This window comes from Lepidochelys kempii, chromosome 1 (genome assembly GCF_965140285.1).
Source record: "Lepidochelys kempii isolate rLepKem1 chromosome 1, rLepKem1.hap1, whole genome shotgun sequence".
In the NCBI taxonomy this organism is placed as follows: Eukaryota; Metazoa; Chordata; order Testudines; family Cheloniidae; genus Lepidochelys; species Lepidochelys kempii.
The window spans coordinates 246,278,637-246,288,379 of record NC_136380.1 but is presented as its reverse complement, the minus strand read 5'-3'; positions in this window follow the sequence as shown (position 1 = coordinate 246,288,379).

The window sequence follows — 9,743 nt, the reverse complement described above, 5'->3', positions numbered from 1 at the left end:
GTCCATCTCCAGTTTCAAGAGAGCTGCTTGCCTGGTCCCACCAGGAGATGCCATCACCAAACCCATCTTAGTAATTCAGCTTTATTAAGATGCTGGGTGGGCCTGGCCTCCTCAGGGCCCATTCAGCTCTGCTGCTGCCATCTGCCACAGCCCTTGCAGCAAAATCCTCAGTCTGCATTGTCTCGTACGGCGAAACTGATGCCAGAAGGGAGGCAAGAGCACTTAGGACCATTGAGCTGAGTCCTGGCTGCTTGGAAATGAGCTCATTGTTGCAAGGTAAGGGCTTGTTCCCTTCTCTGAGCCTACCCTCCCTCCCCAAATCCAAGTTCATGTACTGTTACGGTGACTCCCCAGTGTCAATGGAGAAATTGTGGTTTGGTAGCGTATGCAAATGAAGCAATGTATGGCAGCACTTTCCCCTTTCCTTCAGTAGAAGAAACAGAGAGCTCATTCCCCTCTAGAGCTTCTGGGCATTGAGTTATATTAGCACAAGTGCCATGCTTAAAATGAATGTCTTTGTTTCTACCTTCCACCCCCTATGTCAACAATATTTTGGATTCTTATACTCAAGGGAAAAAAGAAGGAGACTTCATTTCAAAACCTAGAGATAGAGGACTGGATTCACCTCTATCTTGCACCACTGGAAATCAGGAATATCTCCACTGAAGTCGAAGGAATCACACTGGTACGGTAAATGAGAAGAGAATTAGGCCCACAGTGAACATTTCCTTAATTATTTGTTTCACAGTTTGAAAACGTTCCAGCTTAAGACGAGATTAAATGCACAAAAGTTTTTTTTTAAAAAAGCTAATTAAAAATTGTTTTAAATAACACCCCATTCTTTACCCTCAGACATCTGTCCTGGCATATCATTAGTATTATGTTTCACATCTGCTATTCCAATCATATATTGGCAACTTCAGATGGAAAATGGCACATCCTTTTGGAAAATTCAAGAAAATAAAGTATTCTTAAAGGCTCAAATGAATTACACTACGTGAGAGTTTTATTGAAGGAATATATTGGGGGAGTCTGGAAAAGGGAACAGGTGTTAGGAGTTTTTGTTGCTATTGTTCTTTTGTTTTGGGTTTGTTTTTTGGTGTTTTCTTGGTTTTGTTTATTTGTAACTGGAAGTTTGTTCCCAGAAAAAAATTAGTGTGGGATTTATGACCTGAGGCTGCCTTGAATTATTCCAGGGGTTGACTTTCCCCCCTCATGCCATACAGATCAGGGAAGCCAGAAGATTATGTACTGAAACCTATTCCCCTCCTCTTGGCACAGCTGAGATTAAGGCCTTCATTTTTATTGTGTTTTTATGATTAAGTCAATCTAAAGAATTGCTTGTGTTAAAAAAAGAACTAGATAAGTTCCTGGAGGATAGGTCCATCAATGGCTATTAGCCAGGATGGGCAGAGATGGTGTCCCTAGCCTCTGTTTGCCAGAAGCTGGAATGGGCGACAAGGAATGGATCACTTGATGATTACCTGTTCTGTTCATTCCCTCTGGGGCACCTGCCATTGACCACTGTCAGAAGACAGGATACTGGGCTAGATGAACCTTTGGTCTGATCCAGTGTGGCCATTCTTATGTTCTTAAATCATGTTAACAACATGGTGCCTTGAGCACAGCATTGATTACAGCTGTAACCAAGACTATCTGCATCATCTTCAGGCAAAGTTTCAGATTGGGAACCTCAAGTCACTCCTGCACCCAATGACACATGAGGTTATCCATTAAATTCAACTTCCGTTTTTCAAAAAGGATGAGCAATGAGGTGAAATGGGCACTGAAAAATCATTACAGGAAATCAAAGACTGTTTGCAAAAAAAAAAAAAACTCTGTAATTTCACATTCTAATTTATTTAGATTTATTTATATTTTTACTCTTCAAACAAATGATATAAGACAACAATCCTTGTAATGGTCTTTAGTTCCATACTGCAGTTATTTGCAGTGACTAATATCCTGATGCCTATCATCTAAGCTATTACAATGCCAGATATGCTAATTACTTCCTTAAATGTGCAGGACAAAATGTTCTCAGCTTGAAACCACTCTTAGGCAAATAAAGCGTGTATTTTCTTTTCTGGCAGTTTAATTGCACCACTGTCAGCTAGATCACAGCAAACATCTTTTCCTCTCTCATCTTTCATGCCCTATTCTGTCTTCATGTAATGTATTTGCAATTGCTAAATAAAAAAGGAGAATAGAAAATGTACAGCTTAATAAGTGTGGGAGTGGTCTTCCAAATATTTTTAAAGGTGAGTAAAACAGTGTCAAGTATCATGTGGACAGGAGAATCAAAGGAAACCAATGGAAATTAACTCGCTTGTGTGAGAGGGGAAATGGTTTGGTTTATCTTAAAAGGTGCAAGGTGCTTTAAGGACTTGGTCCAAAGACCAATGAATGCACAGGAAGCCTTTTCTTGGATGGGTTTTGGATCAGACCATCAGATTCTCAGATGGGTTAAAATTCACCAGTGATGCAAAAAGCCAGTACAAGGACTTACATGGCACGTAGAATCTGCTGTGGGACTGTACGGGGTGGATTAGGCTCAGCAGCTGGGCATGAGCACTTCTGAGTGCTGCAGAACAGTGCACAGGCCAATGCAGGGAAAAGTGATGGTGGCATGCTAGGAGCAGGCCAAGGCAAGTGAATCAAGAGTAGAACAGAAAAAAGATTACTGTGTTTCATGAAAATTGGGTGTGTGGGGGAGAAGAAAAAAGTGGGTTTTTTTTAATTTTCTTTGAAATGATTTGTGATTTTTTTTCACTTTTTGATAAACATTTTCTAAATGGAATTTTTGTTTTGAAAACAAATCAAAATTACTCATTTAATTTTGGTGGGGAAAAAATCCACTTTATTTTTTATTTTATTTTTTTTTAAAAAAATCCCTTTTCCTCCACACTGGAAAAAGTGGGGAGAAAGAAGAAAACCCGAGAGAATGTGGGGAGAAACCCATATTGAAAAATGACACATTTGAACCAAAATGAATGTTTTCTATGAAAAGTGTCGTTGTCATCCAAGCCCCATTTTTCGATGAAAAATATTTTTGCCTAAAAATGTTTGACAAGCTCTACTTAAGAAGGTTGGAAGAGCCTGTGCTGGGAGTATTGTTTTGTTCTCCTAACCCACCCATTTTACACTTCCCAGACTGTTCTGTAAACAACACGGTTGTTGATAACTGGACTAAAACCCTCAAAAAGTATGCCAGATTTTATTCAGATATTTGGCAAACATCCAGGTTGTTTTTATTTCAGCCAAACCTATTCACCTCTCCCTCATTACTGTAGACCAGAATATGTCCACTACTAGCAAGTACTGGGAATGGAGAAGACCTCCTGGGCATGCAGGTGAGATACATGCTCTTCATCAACCACTAAGATGGTGCAGTATGCTCCACTCTTTATGCCTCAGCAGCACTTCTTGTTCAGTACTGCCCAGCCCCTTTGAGTTCGTTTCTGTACCCAGAGGCATGAGGTGGTTGTTCTCCTCCGCTCCCCCAGAATCCAAGGACTGTCGTTTTGCCTGACACAAGAATTGCATAAAACTCCTTGTACCTTCCCAGCTTGTGCAACAGTGCAAAAGCCAGAATAGTCTTTAATCTTGTTCCATAAGAAAAGAGTTAATGATTTCAACTGATACCATTTTCTTCAGGTTCACTACACTTGCCTGGTGAGATAGCACAGTGTTTTGGAGCCTACATTTTAGGAATGTTTATGGTCTCGGCAAACATACCGAATCCCCTGCGATGTTGCTTGTATAATCTGCTATTCAAAACATGCCCCTTCATTCAGTTTGAAAATTCAATACAAAATAGTGTTTTTAAAAAGTAAGTTTTGATTGATGCTTACCAGTTATTGCCATTGTTCTCATCTTTATGACGTTCAGGGAAATGTCAAACTCATAATCTCATTGCAGATGTTATGAGCGCACAGATGAAATTTTGGTTTAAAATGATGAAATACTCTTATACAATTTCAGTAGTGTACCATGTCATCCAAAAACCACAGAAGAAGTGTTTTGAAGTGTCAGTGCATTATTGTTTTGTGCCCATGGAAAGCTTGTTGGAACACATTATGTTGTCGTAATGGTTCATGTACCGACACAGCTATTATCTGCTATTTCTTCTCAAAACAGGTCAAGAGTGCTCTTTAGTTTGTACTTATGTATGTTATTAAATGTTATGATTCTATTCAGCTGGTAATACCAAAAATTACGGGTTCCAGCCTGCATGTCTAATGCAGGAAAAAATCTGACTGTACAACGAGCCCCGTGGTCCTAGTTGTCATTAAATAAACTGTTTTCGGGAACGATGTAAACAGCCCCCACTACATACACACCCTTTGCTTCCCTGTGCAGCAGCTGAGCACAGTTGCAGTACCAACAGCATTTGGAATATAAGAGGGAGAGGAGGCAGCGTCATAGCTTCACTCCTACACACACTCTCTCTCTCTCTCTCTCTCTCACACACACACATGCCAACCAGTCGGCCGGATTAGCATGGAGACAGTATGCTGCACGCTCTGCAGAAGTGTAGCAGTAGCACATTGGGTTCATTTTATTTGCCCTGTGGTTTGGGAACCTTTAGAGTTCACATTTTCAAGCTTTTGCCTGCACTAGACTCTTTTTTATAATGAAGCTGGGGTGCTCATGCCGTCATCTGACTCCAGAAGCTTTAAGAAACGCCTATATGTATTTAGTAGCACTTCACAAAAAGAGAAACTAAGACAATTAACATTCTGAAGGCACGTACAAAATAAAATCCCCAAGCAGCCCCCCTGCAGTATTTCCTAGTACGTAGTCTAAACACATGTTTAGACATTTAAAGGTGTGTGAAACACCCTATATTGCCTAGAGACTCCACAAAGATTTTCTCAACAAGCCAAAAACAAAGTGATACTTTTAGGTGATCAAGTGAATCTGATGCCAATTTACAGTACCACAGGTTAACTTTCAGCATACCTGTTTATAAGTGTCATGTTTCATGGCACACATCAGAGAAGTTAGATAAAAACATAAATACTCTTTCTAGAAGGTTGCAATGTAACATTGCTTTATTTCTGAGAATTCAGAATAGCACGCAAGACACACACACACCCAAAACAGGGAGAGACAAAGCAGGCTGCTCCTAAAACAGACTGGTTCAACTCACACCACCTTACTATACGTCAGCTGTCTGCAGGCTGATTGTGCTGCTGTTAGGGCCAGATTGCACACTTCCCTACAGAGCCACTTAGCCTGCAAGCAGGAGCAGGAAAATCCCTGCAATTTAAAGTGACAGCTTGTAATTTTTACAGTTTTCAACAACACAACAAGTGTCATCTAGCATCTGTTATGCTCAAATATTGAAACAATGGTTCTCAACCCAGGTTTTCCATGCTGAGGCATCCCCCGCCCCCCTCCCAGTTAGTAATATGGGAATGTTAGAGTGATTGCAACCCTGTGCACTTCTTTATAATCTGCTCAGGAAGTCACAATCCCTGTATTACAGAGGTCATTGCAATATCTATATATGTATTCAATAAAGGGCTTCCAAATGTCATTCTTTAAACTATATATCACTTTCCATCTGCTGGCTGATGATTTATCAAGGGTACATAGTTTGTGTTAGGCAATTCTTCCCAAAGCCTTTGGATAAAGCAATCCATAGCCCAGCTTTATTCTTAGCTATTAGTCCTGTGAGCCTGAAGTTATTCAGCAAGCATAAAACAGTCCTATCCAATATCCACACAAATAAAATAGCTTCAGTCTTACTCAGTACATTATGCCATTTATTTATTTATTTATTTATTTATTTATTAACAAAAACAACTGAGCTAAAAATATAGTGGCAAGAACCTTCAAAAGATGCTACGAGTTGCATTTCTTAGGACCCAGCAATAGATAGTCACCATATCTGTGCTCAACCTCTGTTAGACTACTGCATGTTATCGATCAAAGAGATCCTCAGAGGTAAACAGGAAAAAACAGGCTAAAGTGGAAGAGAAATCAAGGGAAGCATATACCATTATGATCAGTACAGTGTATTTCCATTTTGTCGGAAACTAGCACCAGTGCCCATCAGTCTGAAGAGCAGATCGCTGCTGCTGTTTCCGTTGTTGTTAAGCTACTCAAGGGAGACAGAAGCAAACTGCAAGGCAGTGTAAGTCTACAGCCAGATGCACAAATGTAAAGAACTTATGGGTGTTACTCAGAAAAAGAGCTTCATGGCTGGCATCTTTGTTTCTTACAGTGACAGCCTGGGAAGCTTCCCATTCAGTAATTTAAAAAGGTGACAGAGTCAGATGTGGGAGGACAAAGAAATAGCTTCAAGACATATAGAATGAATACTTTCCACAGCCAAGCAGCAGGCTTGACTCTAATGCAGGGGAACAAGGAAAGGAGGAAAGAGTGTAGAAAGCCCGGTTTATTGGACAGACTATATACAGTAGAGTCAAAGATATCTAAGTGAAGTCAGATGCTGCAGGAAGCAGTGCTGGTGATTCATTTAGTGGCACTCTTCCTTCTGAGTGTGTTATGAGCCAGTATTTTGTAGTTTAAGGGGCACTATTCTGGTAGGTGAGTCAGAGAAAACTCTTTCCTGTATCCAAGCTCTGCTCAGTGTAAGAGGTGGGAGTCAGGCAGCTGGTTATGGCTCCTTGATTCTGTGGCCTTGTTTTAGCTGGACCCAGCCTTGGTGTCAGAGCAGCCTAAGGCTTCTCTAATTTTTGCCATCAGCACACGGTCCCTAAAGGACAATACAACAGATGAGGATCAGCACAGCATCCCTACTCCATGTCTCTCTGCCACTTTCCCAGGCGAGGGGAGTGATTGGGAGTGGCCAGGACTGAGGGAGTGATTGGGAGAAGAGCCATATCTACTCATATCACATGAGCTTACCCCTTGCCAGGGGAATTCTCCACGGGGTAGTTCTAGCCAGAGTCTGGCTCTTTTGCACCACCCGAATAGAGTAAAGGAGTTGGATTGGAAATGAAAAGCTGTCCCACCACTACCCAGATGGGATTTTAAAGTGAGATCAGTAAAAGTTGACACGAAACCAGAAGCCAGGTTAGAACTTCTCCTTTAATTCCACAGAGTCCTTACTCTACAGTCACTTTGATTTTGTCTATCAACCGGTATGTTACCTAGAGTTGAGCCAAACCCAGGGTATCCAATTGCAAGTGTCTCCTTCAGAACCACTTAGATCTGACCTGCTGAATGGATAGCGGACCCACTGCCATGTTTTTATGACGTCTCTAGAAGTACCACTTTTACGTCCCAGACCAGTTTCCCTCGTGGACACATTCCAGCCTGTTGTGTTGGGATCCTAATTACTGGATCCCATGTTGTTTTAGGCACAGTCTCAGGGTGCAGATCCTCCGTCCAGCATCACTTTCTGAGGTATGCTGCCTAGGCATTGAAACTAACACTGGCTCTCCCAAGCCTCCTCAGTAGCTACTGCTTACTCCGCAGGGTTCCTCTGAAGCTGTGAAGCCTCTGCATTATTTGTTTAACCCCTTGAGGAACACATGGCAGTTAAAGCAAAGAAAAACACACAGACTTTGCACACGAGACAAAACCCCACAGTTAATTTTATTCTCAAAGCAAGCCAGGGTTATAGATTTTTAGGTAAAAACAGTGTAAACCTACATGTTCGGCTCCCCTGAGACTATGTGAGTCCTTAAGTCTAGTCAGTGTGTAAGGCAAGTTTGCCCCTTCTCCCGTCTTCCTCCTGCACTGTACGCCTGTTGTCAGCCAGTGTACGGCTGGTAAGTGAGAGCCAGCTCAGAGGAGAATGTGTCCTTTTATAAAGTTCCAAACCCCTCGGCCAGGTCACCTAGTGGCTTCAAGTCCCTTGTCAGGTGATTCATGGCTTAGTTCCAGCCCCCTTGAAACCCAGACTGAGGAAACTAGGCTGCAGCCAGCTCATTGCTGTAGGGTGCTCCATAATCTATTTTATCATGCATTTTTTTTCTTTTTTACGTAGCCCAATAGAGCCAAATTCTGCTGTGATTCATATCCCCCTGGACTCCACTGAGTTCCATGGGGTTGCACAGGCTGCAACTCAGGGCAGAATTTAGCCCATAAAGTTGAATTTTAGCCCAAACACCTTGAAACCTGCTGTCATAAAAATAAAGGGAAGGGTAAACCCCTTTGAAATCCCTCCTGGCCAGGGGAAAGCTCCTCTCACCTGTAAAGGGTTAAGAAGCTAAAGGTAACCTCGCTGGCACCTGACCAAAATGACCAATGAGGAGACAAGATACTTTCAAAAGCTGGGAGGAGGGAGAGAAACAAAGGGTCTGTGTCTGTCTATATGCTGGTCTTTGTCGGGGATAGACCAGGAATGGAGTCTTAGAACTTTTAGTAAGTAATCTAGCTAGGTATGTGTTAGATTATGATTTCTTTAAATGGCTGAGAAAAGAATTGTGCTGAATAGAATAACTATTTCTGTCTGTGTATCTTTTTTGTAACTTAAGGTTTTGCCTAGAGGGGTTCTCTATGTTTTTGAATCTAATTACCCTGTAAGATATCTACCATCCTGATTTTACAGGGGGGATTTCTTCATTTCTATTTACTTCTATTTTTATTAAAAGTCTTCTTGTAAGAAACTGAATGCTTTTTCATTGTTCTCAGATCCAAGGGTTTGGGTCTGTGGTCACCTATGCAAATTGGTGAGGCTTTTTATCCAACATTTCCCAGGAAAGGGGGGGGTACAAGTGTTGGGAGGATTGTTCATTGTTCTTAAGATCCAAGGGTCTGGATCTGTAGTCACCTAGGCAAATTGGTGAGGCTTTTTACCAAACCTTGTCCAGGAAGTGGGGTGCAAGGTTTTGGGAAGTATTTTGGGGGGAAGGACGCGTCCAAACAGCTCTTCCCCAGTAACCAGTATTAGTTTGGTGGTGGTAGTGGCCAGTCCAAGGACAACGGGTGGAATATTTTGTACCTTGGGGAAGTTTTGACCTAAGCTGGTAAAGATAAGCTTAGGAGGTTTTTCATGCAGGTCCCCACATCTGTACCCTACAGTTCAGAGTGGGGGAAGAACCTTGACACCTGCTATTTCCAAATGTTTCTATTTGACAGCTCCAGGAAAAGCTTTCTTCGTTAGAGGTCAAATAATATGATTAGTAAACAACCAATCTGAACATTCACCACTTAATTAGCAGGCGGCATGCATTATAAATAGTGAGTAATTGCTAACACATAAAAACACCTAAAATTGACGTGCATTACCAAAATAACATGTCTTTTAGAAAAATGGATAGCTAATAGGATTAGGAAATAGACAAACAACATATGAGGGTTAAAAAAAAAGTGCATTTACAAATCCAGGACCTGATCCTGCAAATCTTTACTTTGCCAGCACTCTCCCAACAAAGAGCTCACATGCTCTGCTCCCTTTTGCAGGTCACAGGCTCAAAACATATCCTTTGCATTCTTCTTATTCACTAACGGGAACGGGCCTGATCAGACCTTTTGATTTTTCGCCCTGCATTAGTACACAGCTGCCACATCACTCCCTTGAGTGCACTTGTGGCATTCTACCTCAGGGAGGCAGAATTAGTATTGTATTTATTTATTTGTATTATATTATATTATTTGTATTGAGGTAGTACCAAGGACATCACTGACCAGGGCTCCATTGCCCTAGGTGCTGTACAAACACAGAACAAAAAGAGCAACCCAGTGTGCAGGGGAGAGCACAATCTGCTACACCTGTATGCAGTTTGAAGCACACACTCCCCCATGTATACCTGGTCAGC